Source organism: Lemur catta, chromosome 2 (assembly GCF_020740605.2).
Source record: "Lemur catta isolate mLemCat1 chromosome 2, mLemCat1.pri, whole genome shotgun sequence".
NCBI classification, from domain to species: domain Eukaryota; kingdom Metazoa; phylum Chordata; class Mammalia; order Primates; family Lemuridae; genus Lemur; species Lemur catta.
In genome coordinates this window covers 118,729,607-118,755,687 of record NC_059129.1, presented here as the reverse complement: position 1 = coordinate 118,755,687, position 26,081 = coordinate 118,729,607, and positions in this window count along the sequence as shown.

Sequence of the window (26,081 nt, the reverse complement as noted above, 5' to 3'; positions counted from 1 at the left end):
AATCTAATGCCTGATGATCTGAGGCAGAGCTGAGGCCGTGATGCTAGTGCGGGGGAGTGGCTGCAAATACAGATTATCATTAGCGGAGAGGTTTGACTGTACAATAAATATGATGCCCTGTAATCATCCTGAAACTATCCCCGTGTCCATGGAAAAATTGTCTTCCATGAAACCGGTTCCTGGTGCCAAAAAAGTTGGGGACTGCTGTCCTAGGGGAAAAAGATGGATCACACAATGATGTGGGGACTGCTGTCCTAAGGAAAAAAGATGGATCACACAAAGAAATTAAAGCACAGCTTATTTTTATTCATTAATTCACCATGGAAATGTCTCTTCACAGTAGAGAAGACTGTCTGGGGAACCCAAATGAAAACTAGAAACTACCTTGCTCTTAAATGATGGTGGAGGTGGTGGAGGAGGGATGGGTGTCAGATCATTTTAGTTTGTTCTCGCTCCTCCTCTGCTTGCAGAATATCTCAGCTACAGGGTAGTTTGTACAGTTTTAAAAGGCTTGTCAGATGATTGCTGCATGTTCTGGGCTGTTGGTTTTCTCCGCCCCCACCTGCATGCCAAGCCTGAGTTGGGGAGCAGCTCTCTCTGTCTGGTGCTGGGCACCTTCGTCCTCGAATTCTCCTTGGGAAACGTTGTCCCTCTTATTTTCCCAAACGTTGAGAGGACAACATTTAGAAAATTTTTCAGTGACTCACTGTCCTTCTTTCTAGGGTAAAAGGAGGGGAAAGTCAAGGCGATTCAATTTTTACAGTTCGAATACAAAGAAAAAAATAGAATAACATTCAGATTTTTAAGATCTTGCAGCAGAGCAACAGGCTTGAGAGGCAGGTATGCTTCAGAGGTAAGGGATCATTCAAGTTCCTTTAGATCCCCATTCAGCACGTCCACAACCAAGCCCGGGGTCCCGTGCTCACAATGTTCACTCTGCACCTCACACCCTAAGCCCAGAATATTAGGAAGAACATCAGGGGCCAGGGAGACAGACATGGGGCATTTTCATCCAAGAGGGGCTGAAAACAACCAAATGGACTGTTTAAATCACTATCTCTTCAATTATTTCAGTGATTCCATAGTAAGAGATAGATTTTTCATTAAGAACCAACAAGAACATACAGAACAACTACAACACAAACATCAAATAATGCTGACTGTATGTGTGTAGTACACTCTGACATTTCCTATTTTATTATATTCTCTTTTTTTTCTCTCTCTTTCTTTTAAACAAATGGTGATGATAACCCACTAAACTAAGGGTAGTGACCAACTAATGGGTCATATCCCTCAATCTGAAAATACTGATTTAAATTTTGGCTTGCTCTAGCCTATAATTCACATTTGACACTTAGACAATTTATTTTTCGGCTAACTACCGTGTGGGAGCTGAGAGGCAATACCTAAATAAGTGTAGGAGAAAATAAAGCACAAGGAAAGAAAATTGATATTTACAACACAACCAAGTTTTAGTGGGAGTCATGTTTCATGACCCCAGACATCATCTTTCCAGCTTCCTCTTTCCAGTAACTTAATGTCCCTCTTTTTTTTCCTAGGGGTTCATTCATTCATTCATCATAGAATGTTCTGAACTACTCTTATGTATCAGGTTCTGTTCTGGGCCTTGAGGATAAGTGGTGAACAAGACAAAGAGCAACTTTCATGGAGCTTATATTCTATTAAGTCAATATTTGCACCAACCATGATGATTTTAGGAAAAACAAAGCTTCTAGTAGGAGTGGCTCACCTTGCAAACACACTTATTCAAAGCCATGATTTTAACTTTTCATTCAGAATTTTAAAACAATATGAGTAGGAAAAAACACCGTCATGGAGTCAGAAGCCATTATCAGCCTGGCCAGTGAATTCAGTGTGACTTCCCTGATGAGGAGGAACACCATCTATGTTTACTGAACCCAATCTACGTGCACTATTTCATGAGCTTTTGCAATGGCCCTATGAAATAGGTGCTATTATTCATGCAATAAATTGCTAAGGCCACATAGCTGGTAAATGGCAAAGTTAGGATAGAACCCAGGTCTATTTCCAATTCACATATATCCACGCACTTCCCACTGTCATCTTACACAGGGGACTGGACTATTGGATGAGGCTGGTGATGTTTAAAGTATTTAAAACCTGGTGTGGGGGTAGGCTATCTATCTGTCTACTTACCTATCTATCCTACATGTATATAGATATAAATACAGATATTTATATATCTTATCTATCTGACCCAAGCAATATAATTTATAGTGTGGATTGTTCATCAAAAACATTGTAGTAATTATCAAGTCATTTGCTGATTTTTAGAAATTATGGGTATGACCTTCTGTTCAAAAATGGCCATTACTAGATAGATGATATCTTTATGTGAACTGTGATCTGATACAAACTCTTAAAAATTTCTGAATAGTATGACTTACAGTCTTAATAAGTGGAAATTTCTCAATGATACTGTTTACATTATTGAATCTTCTCTCAACTTCTGCTGAGCCAACATTAATCACATTAAAAAATTTCTAGCCCTCAAAATAGTGTCAGAGTTTTATATACTCTGCATTACTTTTTTTAACTATGTAAAAAATTACTTAAAAGAATGTTATATTTAGAATTCAATAATTCGAAAAAATTTAAAAATGCTTTACCTATTTACTTTTGTTATCAAAAAATAGAATATTTCATGTAATTTACTGTCTTTAATATATTGGTTTTACCCCTGGAATTGATTGTTTATATGATTTATTGTACTTTATTTTAAAAATAGCATCTCTGATTTTCCTTAATAGGTTTATTTTTTAGTTTTATAGTTGTTTAATCTATTTTATTGATTATTGAATTAACATCACCTTTAATAATTGAAACATTTCTTTACAGATAGGAACAAACATTGAAATCCTTAATAGAACACCATTTATTAACATCATATCTCTAAAAATGCCATTTTCCAAATGTCTGTTCAATGCTTCATTCACTTCTTCTCCTAGGATTCATTCATTCATTTATTTACTCACTCATCATAGAATGTATCGAACTCCTCTTATGCACAAGGCACCCTCCCAGGCCTTGAGGATAAGTTGTGAAAAAGCGCACAAGGAGTGACCCTTGTGGAGCTTATATTCTATTAAATCAATATTTGTACCAACAATGATGGCTTTAGGATAAAACATCTATTTTTTTAGCAGGCCTTTTCACATTTTCTGTTCAAATGAATGTACTGTGTTCAGTACAATTTCCAGGTTACTTTTGTAGTCCTAACACTAGAGTGATGGGCAGATCCACATAATCTTCCTATGTTTGTTATTTTAAACCTCAGCTCTCATTTAATTCTCTGTGATGTTTAATTGACTTTTTAAACAAAGGATTTAAAAGGATTTACTTGAATTACATCTTTTCTTGTGTCATCTAGAGAATGAAGTGCCACGTTAGAAAGAGGATTTTTTGATAAAGTTTGGGACAAAATTGCAGACTTTCTCCACTGGCATTTCCCACAAAACTTAATAAAGTTCCCATAAAATGCAAACATTTTTTGTTAAAGCCATTTAACAAAATCGTGATCTTTGATCATATGTTTTATAATTATTTCATATATATTTTTCCATCTTTGTGAGATCCACAAAAACTGTTAAACTATCCTCAAATACTGAATTTCATGTTTTAATTAAAATATTAAAAGTTTTCATGTAAAAGTCAAAATATAGTTGCTAATGTTAAATTTACAAGTTTTCTGAAAAGTGATTTTCTCATTTACTGTATATATATATACACTAGGACTTTTAAAAAATGGATAATATGGATATATCATTGCAAACACATCCTTTTTTAAAAAGTTCTAGTAAGTCTGAAAATAACAGATTGTTTTTACTATGTAATAGTATTATAATTTTATCATTTTCTTTATTTGATCCATGACCTTTAACAGGACATTATTGCCATTTTGATGTAATATGTAAATGTGCAGTAAATTCAATTTTGAGTGATATCTTTTGGCTCTAATATTTGTCAATATTAGTAATAATCTATTTATAATTTTGTTGAAATGATCACTTTTTTTTTCTCAGAAATACAAATTATCTGTTGTATTGTCTGTCATGCACTGTAGTAGAGGAGCTTTTAGGCTGTTCTGATTTTTGTACCAAAATCAGTTGGTAACCTAGATTCATTATAAATCTCATTTTTTATTTTGTTCTGCTGTACATTCAGAAAAGCATGCTTGTATTTACAAGAAAAGTTAAAAATGTGTCCAAACTTTGTTGCCTCTTTAAGAATTTTAAAACAATATTTATTCATGTAAATTTATAACTCTAAAAACATTGCACATTTATGACCTCCACAAGAATTACAAGGCATTGACAATAACCCAAGGAAAAAGTGAACCACTTGGAAGCAGCGATGACAGTGCAGTTGAAGAGGATAATAAATTGATGATTTCCCTGGAGCACAGAGAGTCTTGTGAAAATGAGCAGGAAGCCATGCAGGCTGTGACACGTACTAGATTGGCAAACGTGCGGGGGATATTTCTCAGATGTTACTGTGTATGACAAGAGGTTCATTTACAAATGGTTGTTGGAACAGCCTTCAAATATTAGCTTGAAGTGATGAATTCATATTAGAATGTTTGTTATTCATTACTATTGCTTATTGCAGTCAACTATTACACTCTTTACCAACTGATACAGAGGATTCAGTATTTCAACAGCTGCTACCACTAGATGGATTTGCGCCAGCTGACATCAGCCCTGGGAAGTCAGCTCACAGAGCCCTGAATTACCTTGTTAGATTTACTTTCCTGACGATTTCTTGTCACGTACCTGATACTTAGCCAAATTGAGCTCTTTGTTCTGCCCTAAACACCTCATTCAATTTCCTACCTTACTGTCTCTCCTCGTAATTTTTATTTAAAATGTCTTTCTCCATTCTTGCAATACTTCACTTAGAAGAATGGTCTCCAGTTCCATCCAGGTTGTTACAAAGGGGATTAATTCACCATACTCAGATACCAGTATACATATACTGCATTTTATTATTATAATCCACTCATGTATTGATGGGCATTTAGGTTGTTTCCATATCTTTGTGATTGTGAATTGTGTTTGTACCCCCGTAATACTCTGAAGTAAAAAAAGTTTTTCTCTCATAGCCTTTGCTGTTGAATCTCTTCCCTTCCATTATAATCTGACTCAAATGCTATTTGTCTGTTTCATCCCCACCCAACCACCCACTCATCCAGTATCTGATCTTAATTTTGACTGCTGGTACTATCAAAGATAAAAAACAAGGCCAGGCACGGTGGCTCATGCCTGTAATAGTAGCACTCTGGGAGGCCGAGGCGAGTGGATCGCTCAAGGTCAGGAGTTTGAGATCAGTCTGAGCAAGGGCAAGACCCTGTCTCTACCAAAATAAATAGAAAGAAATTATCTGGCCAACTAAAACATATATAGAAAAAATTAGCCGGGCATGGTGGCGCATGCCTGTAGTCCCAGCTACCTGGGAGGCTGAGGCAGGAGTTTGAGGTTAAGCTTAAGCCCAGGAGTTTGAGGTTGCTGTGAGCTAGGCTGATGCCACGGTACTCACTCTAGCCTGGGCAACAAAGCGAGACTCTGTCTCAAAAAAAATAAATAAATAAAAAATAAAAAAGATAAAAGACATACAGTGATGCCACTTCCTTTTATGAAAACCCACCTCGGCCTAATCTGATGAAGTTTCTCCCTCCTCAGAAGGAGAACTTGTGGAACTTTACATATTCTATCTTATATTATGGCTCATTCTGACGTTACCAGTCTGATCTGTAAACAACTGCAGGCATAGATGTTTTGCACTTATTTTTAATCCCTTGTACTTCCTGGTATATTATGCTGCACAAAATGGTTAGTTAAGGAATACCTGTTATGAACTGAATGAAAGAGAATAGAAGCTATGCAAGCATTACTTCATTCAAATCCTCTGTTCTTAAAATGCTCTTATAATTCCCTCCCATTCTTTCTAGAAATTTCTCTCTAAGATAACTTTTTAAAACATTCATTTGTATACCTATTTATATGTGTATATACATATACCTGTATGTATAGATCATAAAATCAGTTAAAACCCTCATGTATTCTATCCCTGGGTCAGTCCCGATCACCTTTTTGTGGCAACATCACTCTCTGAGCTCAAGCTTCCACTGAAATAGCTCAGATGATGTGTTTCCCTGTAAGATGTCTCATGGAACTAGGGAAGTGCTTAGAATCTTTAATATATACATTAAATTTGGAAAATCAGATACTGAAAAAAACCTTGAAATTATCCATATGCAGAAGATTTGAAAGCATAATAAGTTCAAAAAAATAATTCTTTTTTGGAGTGATGAAAATAGGACACAAAAATTTGGGTTGCATTTTATAAAAATCATTGAACTGGAGAGTGAGTAAAAGACAGTTGAAGTCATGTACATATAGGTATTAACACATAAAAAGATTTAATGAACAAAGTAGTCATAAGTTGAATTCATTTAGTTAGGGTTTTTATTTTTCCCTAATTACTCTTTTTTTTCTTTTATTACTATTTTAAATTGACACATAATATGTATACATATTTATGGGGTACCATGTGATATTTTAATACAATACTTGCATGCCAGCGGTCCCCAACCTTTTTGGCACCGGGGACTGGTTTCATGGAAGACAATTTTTCCATGGTGCTCAGGGGCGGTGCTGTGGGCAGAGGTGGAGCTCTGTGGCCTGGTCCCTAACAGGCCGCTGACTGATACCAGTCCGTGACTGGGGGTTGGGGACCACACATGTATACAACATGTGCTGATCAAATCAGGGTAAATGGCATATCCATCACCTCAAACATTTATCATTTCCTTGTGTTGGGAACATTCAAAAATCCCCTCTTCTAGCTATTTGAAAACATACATTATTGAAAATATAAATTATTGTTACACTTAGGGATTTTGAAACGCTAAAAGAGGGAAAAACAGGAGTAGCCAAAAAAAATACAAAAGGCCTTTTCTTAAAAGCCACAATAAGTCATTGTGAGTACTAGGGGTGTAGGGTATCCAGGAAACTGATGGTGATCAGAAGATTAGAAAAATATTATAGTCAAGGGTCTGATAAGTAGGTGAGGAAAGTCTAAAAGGAAATGAGAGAGAAGACATTGGATTTGACCCAGAGGATGTCACTAGCTACAGTAGAGAGACCAATAGCAGGGGAATGATAAACATGGATGTCAGATTGCATGAAACATAGAAATGAATCACAGGAGAACAAATCGCAATAGAGAGTGGAGAGAGCATGTTGTAGATATAGGAATTTGAAATGGAAATGGGAGATGGAAGAAAAATATGAGCAAAACAAGCTATATGTAATGTAAAAAACCATATGAGAGATTTTTAAAGTTCTATTCATGATAGCCCCAACTTTATGGTTGAGATAAAAAATAAATTGGTAAGCAGTCATCCACTTTGTATAGGCATTTTCCCACTTTCATGGTATCTTTATAGTATTCTTTTTGGGAAAGATAGCAAACCCATAATTCTGTGCTTAGCTTTTATACACCGAGTATCTTTTGACTTAAAAATTACTTTGAATTAAAATTGGCTTTTCAATGTGGTGAGAGGCTAGCTAGAGAAATATTGGGAGGAAATTTGGAATGCGATGGTATGTTTGTGGCCTTGATGGTGGTGATAGTTCCATGAGTGTTTACATATTCTCAGACCCATCGAGTTGTATTCATTAAATATGTACAACTTTTTATGTGTCTACCTCAATAAAGTGGTTTTAAAAAAGAAGTATTTTGATTTGTACTCAAATGCACATGTCAACTTGGGCTTCCTGTCTATCAAAATCTACATAAGATCAGTTCAAACCCTCATTCATTCTGTCCTCTGTGTTAGTCCCAATCACCTTTTTGTGATCACATTGCTCTCTGAGCTTAAGATTCTAGTGAAATAGTTCAGTTTATTTGCTGCCCTGTAACACAGCTCATAGAGCAGGTGAAGTGCTCAGACTCTTCACAATTTCCACAATAAACAAACAAAATCCATCATTTGCTTCCCAAAAGTCTTTTAGCGGGTAACAGATTTTGCTGATAATTTCAAGAATATGGTGTTCACACCTCAAGTGTCAACAATTTCAGCTTGAACTTGAGACAGCTTTCTTTTTAGCAGTTCTTTATCTCTACTGCCTTGTGAACATTTATCCAACTTTCCAAAATAGTTACTGAAAATAAAAAGTACATGCAAAGATCGTGAGAAGTGAAGAGCTATTGCTTTATGCACTTTACTAGCAATCTTAATATGAGATCAATGTAGAAGATTGGTGTAAACAAAGCATATTTGCAAAAGCTTTGCATACATCATTAGATATTTAGCAGAATTCAGTACATTATGCAATACAATTGCATTATCAAACAGTTTTCTTTACAGTTTTATACAGAGAAAATATATGCAATCAAATTATATATGGAAAGAAAGAAAACTGCATAAAATTGCATGCCATTTTATAGCTTCCAGATGGGAATGCAACCCTGCCAACACCCTGATTTTAGCTTGTTGAGACCTGTGTCAGACTTCTGATCTACAAAACTGTAAAATGTTTGTTTTGTTTTAAGCCACTAAATTTGTGGTAATTTGTTACAGCAGGAATAGAAAACTAATACATCCTCCTTCCAAGGTGACACAAACTTCCCTGCAAAAAAATGAACAGAAGTTGAAGAATTAACTTTTTTTCCTTCTCTCTCCCTTCTCACAATGGTATGTAGTAGAGTGAACAGGTAAGGTAGCTTCTGTCTTCTCTTCACTTTGGGATGATCCAAAGAGGAGACAATTTTGAAAGAGTCAGTTTTTAGGGACCTTTAAGGATTATAATACAGGCTTTGGGCAATGAGTGTAGCCTCTTAAGCAGACCGCGCATTGTGATATTTCAATTATGGCAGTTAAAAATTTTTAAATCAGTATTCTTTAACCACTTTTGATATGTATGGGAATCCTGCAGACTTAAGAATTTGCTTACAAAGGAGATCTTACAAAGATATATTCTTCTCTCTCCTGCCCTTCCTCACCATTAAAATGCCAGAATTGCAGGCAAAAAGATGACTGTGGGGAACAGAGAGGTATTTATGGTTATGTTTTTAACATAAATTACTTACCCAGCACTTTCTTTCAAAATTAACAAAATTTTCTGCACTCCAATAAGGAAACGATTAGAGTCTGCAGTAAGTGACCAGAAGAGCAGAAAAGACCATGATAAACCTAAGCCTAAATTAAAGCCCACTTTTGGGCACCATTGAACATTAAAGTTGGAGTGAAGAGAACCCTTAAAAGTTGTCTGGCCTAACACCCTTATTTTGTGGATGCTCAGGAAGGCTAAGCCATTTATTCAAGTTCAAAGACCTATTCAGTGACAGGGCTGGTCACGAACTCACTCCTGGTTCCGTACTTTGCTCTGCATCACTCCGCACCTCCATCTTTCACCTGCTTGTTTGTCTCCTACATTAAATCTGCCATGCGGACCTGTGGATTCCTTTTAGGAATTGTCACTTAGATTTAGTCTTTCTTCATTCTCTGACTCATCTTCCTCATTTCATGCCTTAATTGCCACAACTGCCTTCTAACTAGTTTCCCTCTGTGTGATTCATCTATACCTTCCCGCTGGGCTGATCTGCCTAACACATCACATTCATCATAATATGCCAAGACTGCCAGAACTTTTCACAGACGAGTGTCAAGCACTTCACCTTGGAGTTCCATCCCCTGTACAGTCTGGTCTTTATCTCTCCAGCTTCACCTTCTGATGCCTAACACGTGCTCTCTGTGCCAGCTGGGATGGTCTCCTCACTACCACACTCTCCTTCGCATGTCCACTCTCCTACGTTGTTCATGGCATTCTGATGGTCTGAAATGTCCTTTTTAAAAAAAAATTCTACCTCCAAAAATATTATCAGTTCATGAAGCCTAGCTTAACACTCTCTTCCTTCCTCTGACTGTTTCCAATAACTCCAACCTCAAAGAATTACTCCCTTTCCTGAGTACTTTTAGCAAATGCTTTCTGTGAATTACACTTGGTTTATACAGTTTAGCTCTTCATTGTGAATGGCCTGTTTCTTGTATATAATGGAAAGGTGAATCTATTTCACAGGAGAGACCTCAGGGTGTAGAGTTGATTTGTGAGTCGTCAGTGAATGATCCCCTGGGATTGGATAATGCCCCTCAAGGAAAGCAGGGGTAGAGAGACCAAGAATCTGAGCAGAGAACCTGGCAAAGGGAGGACAGAAGGCCAGGAGCCTGAGGAAGATTATGCAAGAGAGGTCAGGGAAGAGAAACAGGGTGAGGACATAATGGAATGGAAGAAGCAGCAAGTTTCCAAAGAAGAATTCTCTCTGCATCAGGAGTGTTAAATATTATTGCCTTTATTTAAGACAAAAGGCCCCACGGACCACTATAACAGTTTGGGATTTAAATTAGATTCCTCCTAAAACCAGCTTGTATATAAGAACCATAAAGGTAGAAAAAGAAAATAAATATAAAGCTACAATCTAAATCTAAACAATTCTTGTTTTAAAAATGCTTTTAAAGATATAGTGTTGAGTGATGTTTCAAATATATAACTGAAGTTATGTATTTATAACTAAATAAGATAAAAAGACAAATTTTTTCAATGAAAGAACCGGTTTAAGAACAAAAATTAAAAAGAAAAGGAAGAAAGAAAATAATTTAGGCAGCAAAAACTGGAGGGTAATAGCTAGGCTGTTTATTACAACAACACAGCAGGTTGTTGCCAAATTACTTCTCCCACCATGGAGCAATTTAGTCTGGCCAGACTATTCCTTCAGGGAGACAAGCTGCTAATTGCATGCACCTTGGCAGTGACCTTTAAAAAGTGCTGTGGCATTGAGAACAACCAAATTAGTTGTGTTTGATTTATTAGCCTAGCTAATTAGATGAGCCTTTGACTCAATGATATTCTAGTTTAATTGAGTAAATAGACTACCTACAGAAATCAACCAAGTCACCTGCCATTGTAAGTATATAGAGTCTAAAGGTGCTTTTTGGAAAACCAAATCAAGTGGTATACAATTTTGTCCTCACTATCAGGAAAGAAAAATTAGATGCGTTATAGAGCTGAGTTTAGATGCCCCAGTATATTTCATTGCATGTTTAGCTGTTACAGCACTTATTCTCCATACAGCCAGCTACTTCAATTGAAGAACATTAGGTGATCATTTGAGCTTCCTGTTTAATGCACAATTTTACTGGAGGCCAAAAGAAAAACATTACAGCTTCTATACTTGCATATAAAATTATTTTCTATTTTTTTCCTCTCTCAAACGGTACCGCCGTATAGTCTATTCTATACTTTCCTATTGGAAGATGAAGCTCACGTTTTTATTTGGAATTTCCAATATAAAATTCAGATCAGAATCCCTTCTTTTGTTGTCTGTGGCAAATTAGGGATAGCTACTATTAATGTTTGCAGCTGAACCATGTCCCTGAAAATTCATGTACAGCAGGAACCTCAGAACGTGACCCTATTTAGAAATAGGGTCTTTGTGGATGTATTAATAATTAGCTAATACTGGATTAGGGAGGGTCATAAATCCAATAACTGGTGTCCTTAAAAGAAGAGGAGAAGACACACAGAGGTACATACAGGAAAGAAGAGAGGATGTGTTTAGACTCTTTATTTACCTTCTGTTTTTTTCAGAGTTTCTGGGGAGTCCATTCACTGAAATGCCATCTCAGCTTGCCTCTGCCCTCCTAACCGCCCCCTGTGTGTGCTCAGCAGACATCTCCTTTGAGCATCACTATGTGTGTTGAAGTGCCCAGGGACTGTGATTTCTTTTCTGTGACTTTCCTAACCCTTAAAGGTCATGCAATAGTCTCATATAAGCCTACTAGAGTTATTGCACAATGGGGCCCAAGAGCCACTGGGGATTTTCCTTAGATAAAAAGCTTTTATTTTTTATTGCTTTTGGAAGTTGTTGCATTTGTTAAAGCCTGACCTCTAAGCTTACTGTTTTAATATTCTTTCAAGAGTCTTAGTTGTGCGTTCTCCATATAAGATCTTTGTGACTGAAGATGGGTCTCTGGGTTTGGAGACTGTTGGTTTGAGAGGACAAAAAATTGCTGCTTTTTTTAATGCCGCGTGGGATAACATGATGGTTCCCTGGACAGATCACAGGTCCAGAGAGCATGTGTTCAAAGCTTGTTTGTTTGCTGTCTGCCCTTCAGCATGTTACTTAACACCTTCTGCCCTCAGCTTCTGTTCACCTCACAGGTTGTTGTAAATTGTAAATGATTTTAAACATCTGAAAAGCTTAAGACAGTGCCTAGAACTTTGTAAATACCAGATACATGGGATTTCTTATTATTAATCATGTACACTGCGTCTCATATTAAAATGTTCATGAGATACTCAGGCACTCATGAGCAGGCACATTTTAGAGCCAGGGAGTGGTGTTACAGGTTCTTGTGATTCAGCGCTGTCTCCTTGTTTTCAGAGAGCTGTGTTGGAGCTAGTGGTGGCAATGCTATGCTGGGAGAAAAGTGAGAACTATCATCTCAAAATAGCTCAGGAAATATTGTTTATATAGTCTGATCAAGTAAGAAATGTCTAGTTATCAGTTTTTTTGGTAGTAGAGAAATGTCATTGAAAGCACATAAGAATTATTAAAGAATTACAACAAATAGAATAGGATCAAGAGGCCTCTTAATTACGCACCTGACAAAACATGAGTATGAAGAGGCATACGTGGAAATGTAATTTGTTCTGATGAGACACAGTGAATGGTTGTGAAGTATAGAGTAAAATGAAACATTGCTCCTGGTCTCTAAAGGGGCAGAAAGTCATGAGGGGGCCATAGTATTCATTTACTACATGAGTATTCATTCAGCTGTTCATTCATTCATCCACTCGTTCATCTAATGAAATATTCAGCTCCAACTGCGTATGAGGTCTGGTGGTGGGCCCTCAGAATTCAGAGGTGACTGAGACACTGTCCCTGGTCTCAAGGAGCTCCTTCAGAAGCAAAACAAACCAAGGCGGTGGAAGAGGTGACCCCAGTGGCCCATGCCCAGCATGTGCCCCAGCCAAGACGTCTCTTGCCCTAATATCCAAGGTTGATATTCCAGGGTGATGTAGTACATAGTGACTAACTGGAGAGAACTATTTTCATACAAACTAAACCTGGAAGAGTATTTGTGTCATGGTTTGTGCCATTCTTGAAGCCCAGAGCTTCTAAAAGGGCATAGAGCCAATCAAGGAGGGAAGACTCTATCCTGCTCAGGATTGCCCCTCCCCCACCTGGGGACTTCTCACACCTTTGTGGTTTTTAAATGTAGACTCCATGCCATCAGCAGAAGCCCTGGTTGCTATGGTTTGGATGTGTGTCCTCTCTAAACCTTATATTGAAATCTGATCCCCAATGATGGAGGTGAGGCCTCGTGGGAGGTGTTTGGGTCATGGGGGCAGAGCTGTCATGAGTACATTAATGTCCTGCCTCGAGGGTGAGAGAGTTCTCACTCACTATTCCCAGGAGAGCTGGTTGTTAAAGGGAGCCTGGCATCTCTTCCTCCTGCTTCCCCTTGCAACACACAATCTCTGCACACGCGGCTCCCTTTACCTTATGCCATGAGGAGAAGCTGTCTGAGGCCCTCACCAGATGCCCAATCTTCAACTTTTGCAGACATCAGAATCATGAGCCAAATAAACCTTTTTTCTTTGTAAATTACTCAGCCTCAGGTTTTCCTTTATAGCAACACAAGACAAACCAAGACACTGGTCCAGATTGGCACAGCAGGACAGACAATCAGGTCTTGTCTCCTCAACAGTTACTGGTGCAGAAGCAGTGGGAACTCGAGGTGCTGGAGCCAAACTGGGCAGCTCAATAGTTTCTGTAGCAGAGAAGGTGGGACAGGGGAGAGGATGAGACTAAAAATAGGTTGAATTGAGTGTCTTAGACTCTTCCCAAACAAACAGATCCCATGTCCCTGAATTAGATAATTCCATCTTCTAAGGATTTAAGGATATTGAATAACAAGACCCTTCCGCTTGCTACTCATTTCTGCCTCATCATGCTATTAATAGCTTTCTAGAGGTTTTGTTGTAAGAGTGTAGAATAAAGTTGAGTGTCTGATGTATTGGTTAGGGTCCCACCAGGAAGCAGATGGCACACTCAAAGTAAGATAATTTGAGGAGAACTTATTAATAAAGAGATTAATGATGAAGTTTTGAGTGGGGCATAGGGGAACCACAGAAATAGTGCCGGTACCTGGGGTCAGGACAGTGGGGCTGTTATAGGCTTGAAGGGATGAGTGGTTGCCAGACACCAGAGGGAGAGAGAGTGCTGTAGAGTAGTTCCCAGGAGGGGAGTAAGTGATCTCCCATCCCGTGGAGATCTTGCGAGAGGGAGCCAGGATAATAATGAGCCTGGGTACCTTTTGCCTTCCTCCAGCTTTCACTCATGCTCCCCAGTGCTGGACCAGGGCAGAAGCCAGGAGCTGTGGGAGTCCATTGATGTGGTTCATACAGCAGGGAGATGAGGGGAGAGCAGATCCAGAGGCTCGAATGAAAGACACAAGTGCAGTTTCTGCTACACTGTAGTTACACAGTGTTTTCTATGGCTAGCAGCAGAGGGACGAACAAGTTTAAAACCTACAAGGGTCAATGCCAGCGTATGGTTATGGGCAAAAAATGCACAATCCATGCAACCAATAGTTACTTTAAAGTGATGAGTCCTTTACTTGGTTTTCTTGAATATTTTGAAGGCATGAGCAGAGCCAAAAATATTTCTCAAAAATATGTATTTTAATCACAGTTTCTTCTATGTTTGCTCTGCCTCTCTCTTTAACACCTTCCCTCCTTTGCCCTAAAATATCCTCCAGCCATCAATTACATATTTAACCTGTTACCTGCCCCACTTTGCACACATTCACCTCCTGCTCTTCCAATACAAAAGCCCAAAATACTTTGATTTGCTAAGTAGGGTGGACCCTTGTTAAGGGTGGAAGAGGGGGAAACCCTGAGGCAGTGGCACGTGGGGTAGGGTTATAGCGCACAGGGTGGATAAAGCTTCAGTATATTCAAATATTTTTAATCTCATCTTATAAGCATAGGAGGTACCCAGAGAGGCTGGCTGGCCAAGCTCTGGGGAGTTGTGCCAAAGAATTTTCTGGGCCTAAGTACAGTTTAAAACATACATTCTTTTTATCATGGCTGTGTTTTGCTGCTAGAAGCATAAATCTGTGTTGGTCAATTATATTAGTGTCAACATTGGGTGATTAGGAACCCATTAAAGTTATTAAAAACCTGAGTCGGATGTTAGAAGTGTTCCTCCAAAACATTTATTTGTGAACTGTAGAACCGAGTAGCAGATTAATAGAGAGATCTTCATTGAAAGATAGCAATCAAAGAAATAAAATACCGCATTGATCTCTGTATTGACATATCCATGAAATAGGATTAATCAGTTTCAAAGACTAGAGGTTTTCAAGTCTTTTTAATAATACAAAATATAACATAAAATATTTGCCTAAGTGGTAAGATGTTGTCTAGCACAAAATTACTTACAATAGATTTTAATATTACCAAACCGTTACATGGTAACATTTCATACATATGTATATATACACACGTATCTACAGTATGTGCCCACACAAAATTAGTATCAGCAGACTCTTTAGAATATTTGGTAGTGGAGCTTAATGTTCCAATACAATTTAGCAGCACATTTTCCTTGCCCTGACTCAAGTTAATTGCAAAACGTTTCTCTTCCCAGCTTATCATTTTAGTGTTCCTATCTCTTTTCTTCTTTCTGCTGATTTTTGCTATAGCTGAAAATTAAGCGGGTTCCTAGAAATGAATCATGGTTTTCAAAAGAAAATAGAGTAATTTTGGAAGTGTTAATTAAGCTGATTTATTGAAGAATATTATATTTTGATTTCTAGAAATAAAAGTGTTCCAAAAGAGCTTGGAAATGCTGAAGAAAAAAAATTGAAAAATTTTGAAATTTGAAAAGGCTTATTAAGGGCTATTAAGGGCTATTAAGTCTCTAAAGTAATCAAACCAGAACTGAGAACTAGAAGTACGTAAGGAAATAAATGCACATCAAAAATCTTTTCCTGGGTTTGTTTTCAAGGTTAAAGCAGAACAAAAGGTAAGTAATCCAGGCTGGACTAAATGAACTGAGTCTGAGAAGTTTTTAGAAAGAGAAATTCTAACAAAAAAAGTATTTCCATCTGGAAGTTTCTCCTTTGTAATTATAATAACTCTGTGTATTCCTATGTCTGCCCCTTTTATGGTAAGCACAACAAAACATTTATAAACTTCTACTGTTTTATGGGCAAGTATTACTCAAATTATCTACCTGAGAATGTGTAAAAAGAACATTTTATATTCTATACCAGTTTTACCCTGGATTCAATATACCTCAATTCATAATAGCTTCTATTCTCATCTGTCAGCATATGGTGTTGATCATACGGTGCACAGTAAGACAGACACAAGGTTTCCAAATGCCATGGAGTATTTTAAAGGCTTGAATTTTACAAAATACAAAGTCACATTAGAGCCCTGTTGTTAGGCAAGTCGATCCCAGCTGTGCTCAGAGTCTCTGACAACAGGACATTTCATTCACTGCTGTACAGTGAACACCGATGTCACTTAGTAGGAGCGGAAACCATTACCCAAAATACCAGAAGGACAGATCTCTCTACAAATGCTCTAGAGGTGTACACATAGAAATCTGGGGATGGACACATACTCAAATTCACTTCTCCTTTAGGCCTAAACTTTCCCATTTCTTTTTCAAAACTATAAATTTGCAGCATGAATGAGAAGACGCAATCTATGTTATCATTTTTCTTTATTGAGAAAAGAGAGTAGTAAATGTAACAACTAGCATTTCAGAAATTCTCAGATGAGGAAGAATATAAATGGATCAACAAAGGCTTCTGTTTTCACAGAAAATACCACTGATAAGATATTCGTTGTTAAAATAAATATAGAAGTGATTCATTAACAGCATTTTATTCATCAGACATTTTGCAATGCAGGAAAGCCATTCATTGAGTATTGTGTAGCTGGCACACTTGTTGGGCGTGGAGTCCTAGGTCCAGTTGTGTGACTGTCGGCAAATCACTTCTGGGTCTTTCACCGGTTCTCCAGTGAAAGGGTTGAAATTTCATGTCTAACATCCTTTTCTACTCTGAGTTTTAAATGATTCTTTACATTCTAACGAACATATTAATTAAGGCATGTGATTTTCCCAGGAAGATTTCTTTCTCTTGTGTGTGTGATGTGTATGTATAACAATTCAATTATTTTTCTCTTTTATATGAAAAAAGAAGGTACATTGAAATGAGCCTTTATCCAAAAAGACACAGTATTTCCACACTTTTAAAGAAACTTTAAAATATGGGAGATTATTTCTAAAATAATTTATTCTAAAAAAGTTTTCATATTTATGCGTTGATGTATAAAGACAAAAGATGAGTTTACATAAAATATAATTTTTTTTTTTTTGAAACAGAGTCTCACTCTGTTGCCTGGGCTAGAGTGCCATGGCATCAGCCTAGCTCACAGCAACCCCAAACTCCTGGGCTCAAGCAATCCTACTGCCTCAGCCTCCCAAGTAGCTGGGACTACAGGCATGTGCCACCATGTCCGGCTAATTTTTCCCATATATTTTTAGTTGTCCATATAATTTTTTTCTATTTTTTAGTAGACACGGGGTCTTGCTCTTGCGCAGGCTGGTCTCGAACTCCTGAGCTCAAACAATCCACCCTCCTTGGCCTCCCAGAGTGCTAGGATTACAGGCGTGAGCCACCACGCCCGGCCCATGAAATATAAATTTTTAAGGTATATATTTTAACAACTGTGATGAACATTTACCTTTGTTTCTTTTGTGAATGAGTTTGTGCTCACATACCGTCCATGTACCCAGGTGACATGCTGCATGCTTGTGATAGTCTCCAGAGTGGTCCTCAGTGATTCTTACCTAATCCCCTTATCTGGGAATGTGATCTCATTTGCAAATAGGGTCTTTACAGATGCAATTAGTTATGATAGGGCATACTGGATTAGGGTGGGCCCTAAATCCAACATAACTGATGTTTTTATAAGAAGAGGGAAATCTGGATATGTTGACCAAGACACACAGAGAACGTCAGGTAATGACAGAGGCAGAGACTGGAGTGCCGCAGCTGCAAGCCAAGGAATGAACACCCAGGGTTGCCAGCACCTGCCAGAAGCTTCAAGAAAAGAAGGATTCTGCCCTAGAACAGGCACAGAGAGCAGAGCCCTGCCAACAGCTTGGTTTTTACATTTCTAGCCTTCAGAACTGTGAGAAAATAAATTTGTTTTGTTTCAAGCCATTCAGTTTGTGGTACTTTGTTTCAGCAGCTGTAGGAAACAGTGGCATTATAGAGGAGTGGAGAATGAGCAGTCTTTTCCATAAATGGGATTAATTTACATCTACATGGAAAAAAAGACAAATTTGATCCTATTTCAAACCATACCCCAAAATCAATTTTATCTGTATAGTGAATATAAATATGAAAAGCAAAATAATAAACCTTCTAGGGTAGGAATTGATTTTTTTAAACAGTATGTAAAAAATATTAACCATAAAAGAAAGAATTGACAAACTTTACTACAATAAAATTAATTTCTTTGGTTCCTTAAAAGACACTATTAAGTCAGTAAAAAGCAAGCCACAGAGTGGGTAAAGATACTGGCAACATATATGTAGCCAACAAAATGCTGTTATCCAGAATTTAAAGGACTCCTGCAGATACTGCAATATCAAGTGTGGGTGAGGATGTGAAGCCATGGGGCCCCCATACACTGCCCCTGGAGGCGTCAATTGGAACGAGCACTTTGGAAGGCAGTTTAAGTTATGGTTGCAGACATGCATTCTAGCAAATTCCACTTTTAGAAATGAGTGCTTAGGTATAACAAGACACATCTACAGAAATACTCCTAGTATTGTGGTTTATAAAGTTCACCAATAGTTGAATGTAAAAATAAATTGTCAGCCAGGCATAGTGGCTCAAGCCTGTAATCCCAGCACTTTGGGAGGCCAATGGGGGAGGATCACCTGAGGCCAGGAATTCAAGAACAGCCTAGGCAACATAGTGAGACCACATCTCTAAATAAAATAAAATAAAAAATTAGCTGGGTGTAGTGGTGCATGCCTGTAGTCCCAGCTACTTGGGAGGTTGAGGCAGGAGGATCCCTTGAGCCCAGGAGTTTGAGATTGCAGTGAGCTACGATGAGACTAATGTACTCCAGCCTGGAGGACAGAGTAAGACTGTGTCTCTAAAAATAAATAAATAAATGATCATATAACATGACACTATAAAGCAATAAAATCAAAAGAACTACAACTACATGCAATTCCATGAGTACCATAAGCAGACTGTTGAGTGAAAGTATCCAGACATGAAAGGATACATACCATATGATTTTACTACACGGATTTCAACACCAGGCAAATGGTAGTGTTTAAGGATATATGCTTAGGTATCAAAAATCATGATTTTAAAAGGAAGCAAATCATTAACTTAAATGTTCAGATAGTTGGTTGCTTTTGAAGGGTAGGCAAGGAAGGGGCGGCAATGAAGAGGAATCACCCATGGGCTCCTGAATGACAGGGAATATTCTATTTCTTCTAAAAGTTATTAGTTAGGGTGTCTGCTTTGTGATAAATCAAAATATTGTACATGTCTTTGTTCTGCATTTTTTGACATAGGTGTTTTATTTCACAATAAAAAGTATATGCTTCAACTATCGGGACTAGGTCAGGTTGTACTCCCTACTGTTTTTACTTTGGACTTTCCATTGATTTCTTTAATTTTCACCACAGTAAATATGGTTATGGGTAGAAGCAGTGTTGGGGGGTTTCTATTCAGTTCCACCACTGGGTTTCCTGACAGAATAAGATGACAAGCTGAAAACACAACTCTACACAAAGCAAAACGCATGTGGTGCTGTGTTCCAAATAAATCACAGTTTTCAGTGCAACCATCAAAATAATATTATGGCTGTGAAAAAATTATCGCTAATTTGTTAGAAGTGGCGTTGCACAGTTTTGACTTATGTTTTCTCGTCTCATCCATTCTACACTTAGAGACTCACTGTGAAGTTGTGGAAGGTTTCTAATCATCAGAGCTCACATCACTACCAAAATTGACATTTATTTCAGAGGATTGTAATCAACATTTATAAATTAATTAGACTTTCCTTTCTTACATATCAAACTAAAGATCAAATACCATAACTCATGCACCCAAGAGAAAAAAAAAATGTAGTATACTTATAACTTACTCTTTTGATTTCACTCTGCAGTTTTCCTAAACTGTTTCTTTATTCACTTTGAAGGAGGAACTTCTGTTTTATGTTTTGTTGTTTGTGGGTGTGTGTGTTTCTAATACCAACAGTGTCTCGTTCTATTGCCAAGTACAGTGGCTCCATCCTTAGTGCATTGCAGACTCGAACTCCTGGGCTTAAGCAATTCTCCTGTCTCAGCCTCCAAAGTAGTTGGGATTAGAAGCAGGAGTTACCCTGCCAGGCGGGAACTTCTGGTTTTATTCAAGTCATTTGCCCATGAGAATGTGCTTAGTCTCTTTTGCTAACATAATATAAATAATTATAAAACTGTTAAAGCCCCTTTTATTTTTTCCTAATGACATCTTTTATTTCTGTCACTTTCATCTCTAAGCAGTCTATAGCTTTCCAATTTCATATGTCTTCCTATGTCTAGAGTACATTATTAAATTCTTTTTAAAAAATTAATTGGAGAAAAATTATTATTAACATTAAAGCTAAAATTTCCTTTTCATAAAGCTCAGTGTTACATTTTGGAAAATGTAATAAATGTCATCACTCAATGTTTAAAACTACCAAACAGAAAAATTAGAAAGCATCTATAATACAATCAATGCAAGGATGTTTTGAAAAATCTTCAGTAGTTAAATTGGGTTGTTTGTTGTTATTACAAAAGTAAAACAGTCTGCAGAAAAACTAGAAAACTCAAAACATAAAAAATAAAACAAAGATATCACTTTTTTAGTGTGTATCTTTCCAAATTTTTTGCTACAAATACATGCACATTTTATGTTTACTTGCATGTATATGTATATATAATATACATTCACGCAATTTTTCTATTGAAGGAATAAGTTTGTTACTTAGTAATAAATAACTGTTATTTATTAATTATTTAAATACTGCCTGCTTTAAAAAACATTTCGGTGATCAGCCACAAGAGCAGAATGCTCACAGCATTGGAAGGCAGGTGGAAAGCAAAAGCCCGTACTCTGATTGCTTTGAAACTCTCCAATCCCACATCAGGCTGCATTGATGAGCAACCCGCCACGGTTTTACAGTTACATCTCCAGAGTTGAATCACCTCCTTGAAAGAAATTATTTTTATTTTGTGGTTTTAGAACATTTGGCTCAGTAGGAAAGTCAGTGTTGAAGGCCCTACTGATAGTGAACAATAAGAAGAAAATGATGGTAAACACAGAATGAAGGGAATTTCTAGTGAATGCAAATGCAAAGTATGCAGATCAATAGCTCTCTTAGGCCCGTAGGAGAAGATCATTTTCAAGCTGCTGTGATAATATAGTTAATCGCTGGGTGTAGGGTAACAATGTTACCAAACCTCACGTTTGCATTATGTTTGATAGCGAGCATGTTAAAAATTTGATCTTCATACAACTCTGTGCCATATATAGCAATGAAGATACTTAAATCGGGAATAATCATCCCCATTTTACATGTATCCCAGGAGTAGCAGGCCCTTCCTTTTATGATGTGAAAATTTTTCTGCTTGTTACCCAGTGAGGGGCAGTTAGGAATTGAGCATTACTGAATTTCATGGCCAGGGCAATTATTGCTCTTGTAGGCCCATAGGTCCCTTTGCATACGTCAAAAATCACTAGCTGATTTATATGGCAAATTCACCCATAAATTTTACTACTTTAACTATTATTAGGAATATTATTAAAAACACGTTATTTGCTAGGTAACTTACCACTGATTGTGAGAAACCATAACAACGTCCCAACAGATGTTTTTACTATTGTATGTGTGCACGTGTGTATATATGTGTATGACATGATATACAGAGAAAAGGTAGGCAGGTGAGTCTGAGGAGGCCTAAGAGGAGGAAAGGAGAAAATAGGAGAAAGAATCAAAACTTTTACTTCATGAATCCGAAGGTATTTGATTGTATTCACCTCTAATAAAGGAGGACTTCATTCTGGTCCGGAATTTGGTTCATCTCAGTTAGCACCAGCAATTTCTAGTTATGTCTGGTCCACAAAGACAGGACAGCTGTCATTTTGTCATATTTTTCCTCCCTCAGGAAGGGTGCTACTTGGAGGGAGCATTTTATAAAAAACAAATCGGTATTTAGAGGACACTTGCATTTTACAAAGGTTGAGATCAACCTAAGCCAAACATGTCCGACATACAACTCTTCTTCTCATGGGACACAGTATAGTTTCAAATGAAACACATTTTTTCCCTTGGAATGAACAATCTTTACTTGTGGGAAAACTGTCCAAGATGAAGACAGAAAATGTGTGGCTGTAGAAAATACGACAATTCTACAGCTGGTGTGGAAAATTCCATTTGGAATATTTGGTCCTATTCAACATCACAATTTGATCAAACATCTACTTGCAGACAATACAAGTGTAAATAAATAATCTGTTGCTTATTTATGGAGTCTAAATTTAAAATAAAGAAATAGGAGGTTTGGTTTATTTTCTGAGGTGAAGAATCTATTTTAAAAATCTTTACTGAAGGTCATACCCTCTCTTTGATCTCATTTGAACTGTTTGGGAATAACTTTTCCCCCTCTGAAAACATTCTACCCCCACCCTCTGCCTTTAGGAAATGCTTCTTTTCCTCCTTTATTGATTTGCACACTCATTCATCTGCTTCCGTCTTGTGATTGAAAGGGGCTTGAGTGACAGGTATGACCCGGGGTTCTGAGCTTCTGTTCCTACTTTATCGATGGGGCTTGTCAACTGCCTGACATGTGCTATTTGTTTCCTGAACACTTTAATTTCAAGCTCTTTATTTTTGCTGAAATTCTTTTCTTTTGGATTGTTTTCTTGTTCTCCTTTGACATTTTGCTTTTTGTATAATTTAGTGTGCAGAATTATGTTAATTTCTACCGAGTTGCAGGTTGGCAATATTCTCCTATAGTCTTAATTACATTTTTTATTATAGAAGTAATATGTTTATGGCTTTCTACACAAAGTTAAATGGTACTAAAGTTTATAAAATAAAATGTAAAGTTTCACACCTCTGCCCCATATCCCCTAATCAAAGGTAACTGTAGTAGGATATATGTGTGTGTGTGAGTACACACACACTTTTCTATTTGTATAAGAATAAACATGTTCATATTTTTTTCCCATGAGTTGGTAAACTGTCTTCTATTAATGCATATTCATTTACGTCTGTGAATAAATGAACTATAAATTCCTAAAAATGGAACTGCAGTGTCAAGTGTATTTATATTTAAAAATTTAAAAGATATTGACAGATGGCTTCCTAACTAATCTATATTAACAGTGTAGAAAAGAGCTGCTTTTCCATTTCCTAACAAATAAAAATGTACTAACAATTAATCTTTGTCAACCTGGTAGATGAAAATAGCACACTGTGGTTTTAATTTGCATTTGCTTAATTTTTAGTAACATGAAACATTATTCCATATACTCATTGGCTATGTGTGTTTCTTTCCCTGTAAAATACATTTTTGTATCCTTTGCTCATTTTTCTATTTTCTTTTTGGTCATTTTCCAATTAATTTGTGAGACTTCCTTTTATACTAATTAGGCCTTTCTCATAATTGTTGCTATTGTTTTATTAAACTGTAATTTTTTTTTCAAAAAACTTCGTGTGTGGTGCTATTCTCAGGATCAATTTTTAAAATTTTTTTACATGGACAAATCTTCCTTTATAGTTTCTGGGTTTTATATCATAACTAAGAAACCTTCCCCCATTCCAAAAGTATAAGCACATCTACCATTATTGAGCTCCGGGTCTCCAGTGACGTGCCTCCCTCTCTCTCTCTTCCTCCCTCCCTTCTTCCTCCGTCCTTTTTTTATTTCCTTCTAACATTTAAACGTTTGTTTCATCCAGAATTTATTTTGACATGAGAAGTAAGGCAGGCATTCATGTTTTTCCTTAAATAGTTAACCATTTGTCCTACATAATTTGTTGAATTATTCATTTTTCCCCATTCCTTTAAAATGGCCCAATATCAAAAATTTTAAACAAATAATTTAGCCTGAACTTTTAAAGATAGATTTTTGTCTGAACTTGGGCTGCCGTAACAAAATACCATAGACTGGGTTGCTTAAACAACAGGAATTTATTTCTCACACTTCTGGAGGCGGCAAGTCTCACACTTCTAGAGGCTGGAAGTCCAAGATCAGGGTGGCTGGCTGGTTGGCTTCTGGTGTGGGAGTTTCTTCTTTGCTTACAAACAGCCACTTTTTTGCTGAGTCATCACATGGGGTGGGGTCGGGGAGAGAGAAAGCTAGTTCTAGTCTCTTCTTCTTCTTATAAAGACACTAATCCCATCATGGAGGCTTCACCCTTATGAACTCATCTAAATCTAATTACCTCCCAAAGGCCTTACCTCCAAATATCACACTGCAAGTCGAGACTTCAATATAAAAATCTGGGGAGAACACAAACATTCAGTCCATAACAGTTTGTAAGAAGCATTAAATAAAAGCTGGTGTATACGTTTGAGCAGAAAAAAAGGCCTTATTCCATTCCTTCAAAATCTATTTAGCATATATTGTATTCCGGTCAAGATGCTCCAAAAATAAATCAACCACTTCCCTTGGACAAGTAGCTCCTAGTCACTGTGGCAGTGGGAAATATACCAACACTTGCAACACAATGTGTTTATCATGACAGAGCCTTGCATTCATTCAACAATCAACTTGACAGGGTGCTCATGGAACTGTATCCAGTGGTGTCAGCAAAGGCCCTCCCAGGGCAGTGTGCCTTGGCTGAGCCTTGGGGAGTGCTGACGGCAGTCTTTTCAGCATTCTACATGCCCAGCATGATGACCTGAGAAGTCTAAAGTGAATATGCTTTTTGCGAGACTTACGACAATTCTAACCATCATATAAAGGTCACATTAAATACTGCCAGAGATAGGAAGGAATAGTACAAAATTTAGTAGTTATTAAGAGCTCACAATCTATTCTGCAGGAGACCATTAAATGTGAATTAAAAATGAAACTTGAGGGACTTTTGAATTTCCTATTGGGAACTTATTATCATTCCTTTTGAAAGGTTTCCTCATTAAAAACAAAAAAAAATTATTTCTAGGAATAGTGATGAATAATTAAGGAATAACATATTTCTGTTCTGGAGGCTATGATAGGGTCCAATTCTGTCTGAGAAACTAGTGAGCCATATAAATATTGTATCTGGGTCAACAAACAGCTGTTCAAAAATATCTGTGGTATTTGCTGTTTACTCTGATTGCCTTGGATAATAGTCACTAGGCAACAGGACGGTTTGCTCTATTGTGCATGGCGGCCTTTAGTTAAGTTGTTATATAACAGGCCAAGGTCTGCTGTCCATTGCTGAGATCCACTCAGATGAATGCAGTCATGCAAGGAAGCATGGATGCAGAGCCCCCGGGTGAGGGCATGTTGCATTCTCTAATGCCTCATACAAATATTATATATTAGCAACATTACTCATTTACTCTGATTAAAATAATTTATAGCAGATTAAAAGGATGTAACCCATACATTTTTTAAGCCGAGTATGTGTTTCACCTTGTTTGCAAATGTCTGGGGAAAGTAACATGTGGATGTCCTAGAAACCATATTTTTCTGCTACAGTATAATATGTGTGAAGCTGGTAACTAGGAAAAAACTGGCAAGGCACAAGGTTGTATTTTTTTTTTAAACTTTTCATTGAAAATAAACTTTAAAAAAATCCAACAATCACAAGTATACAGCTTAACAAATTTCACAAACTGAATACAGCTTTATAACTGGTGCCTTGCTTAGGAAACAAAATGTTACCCCCACCGTG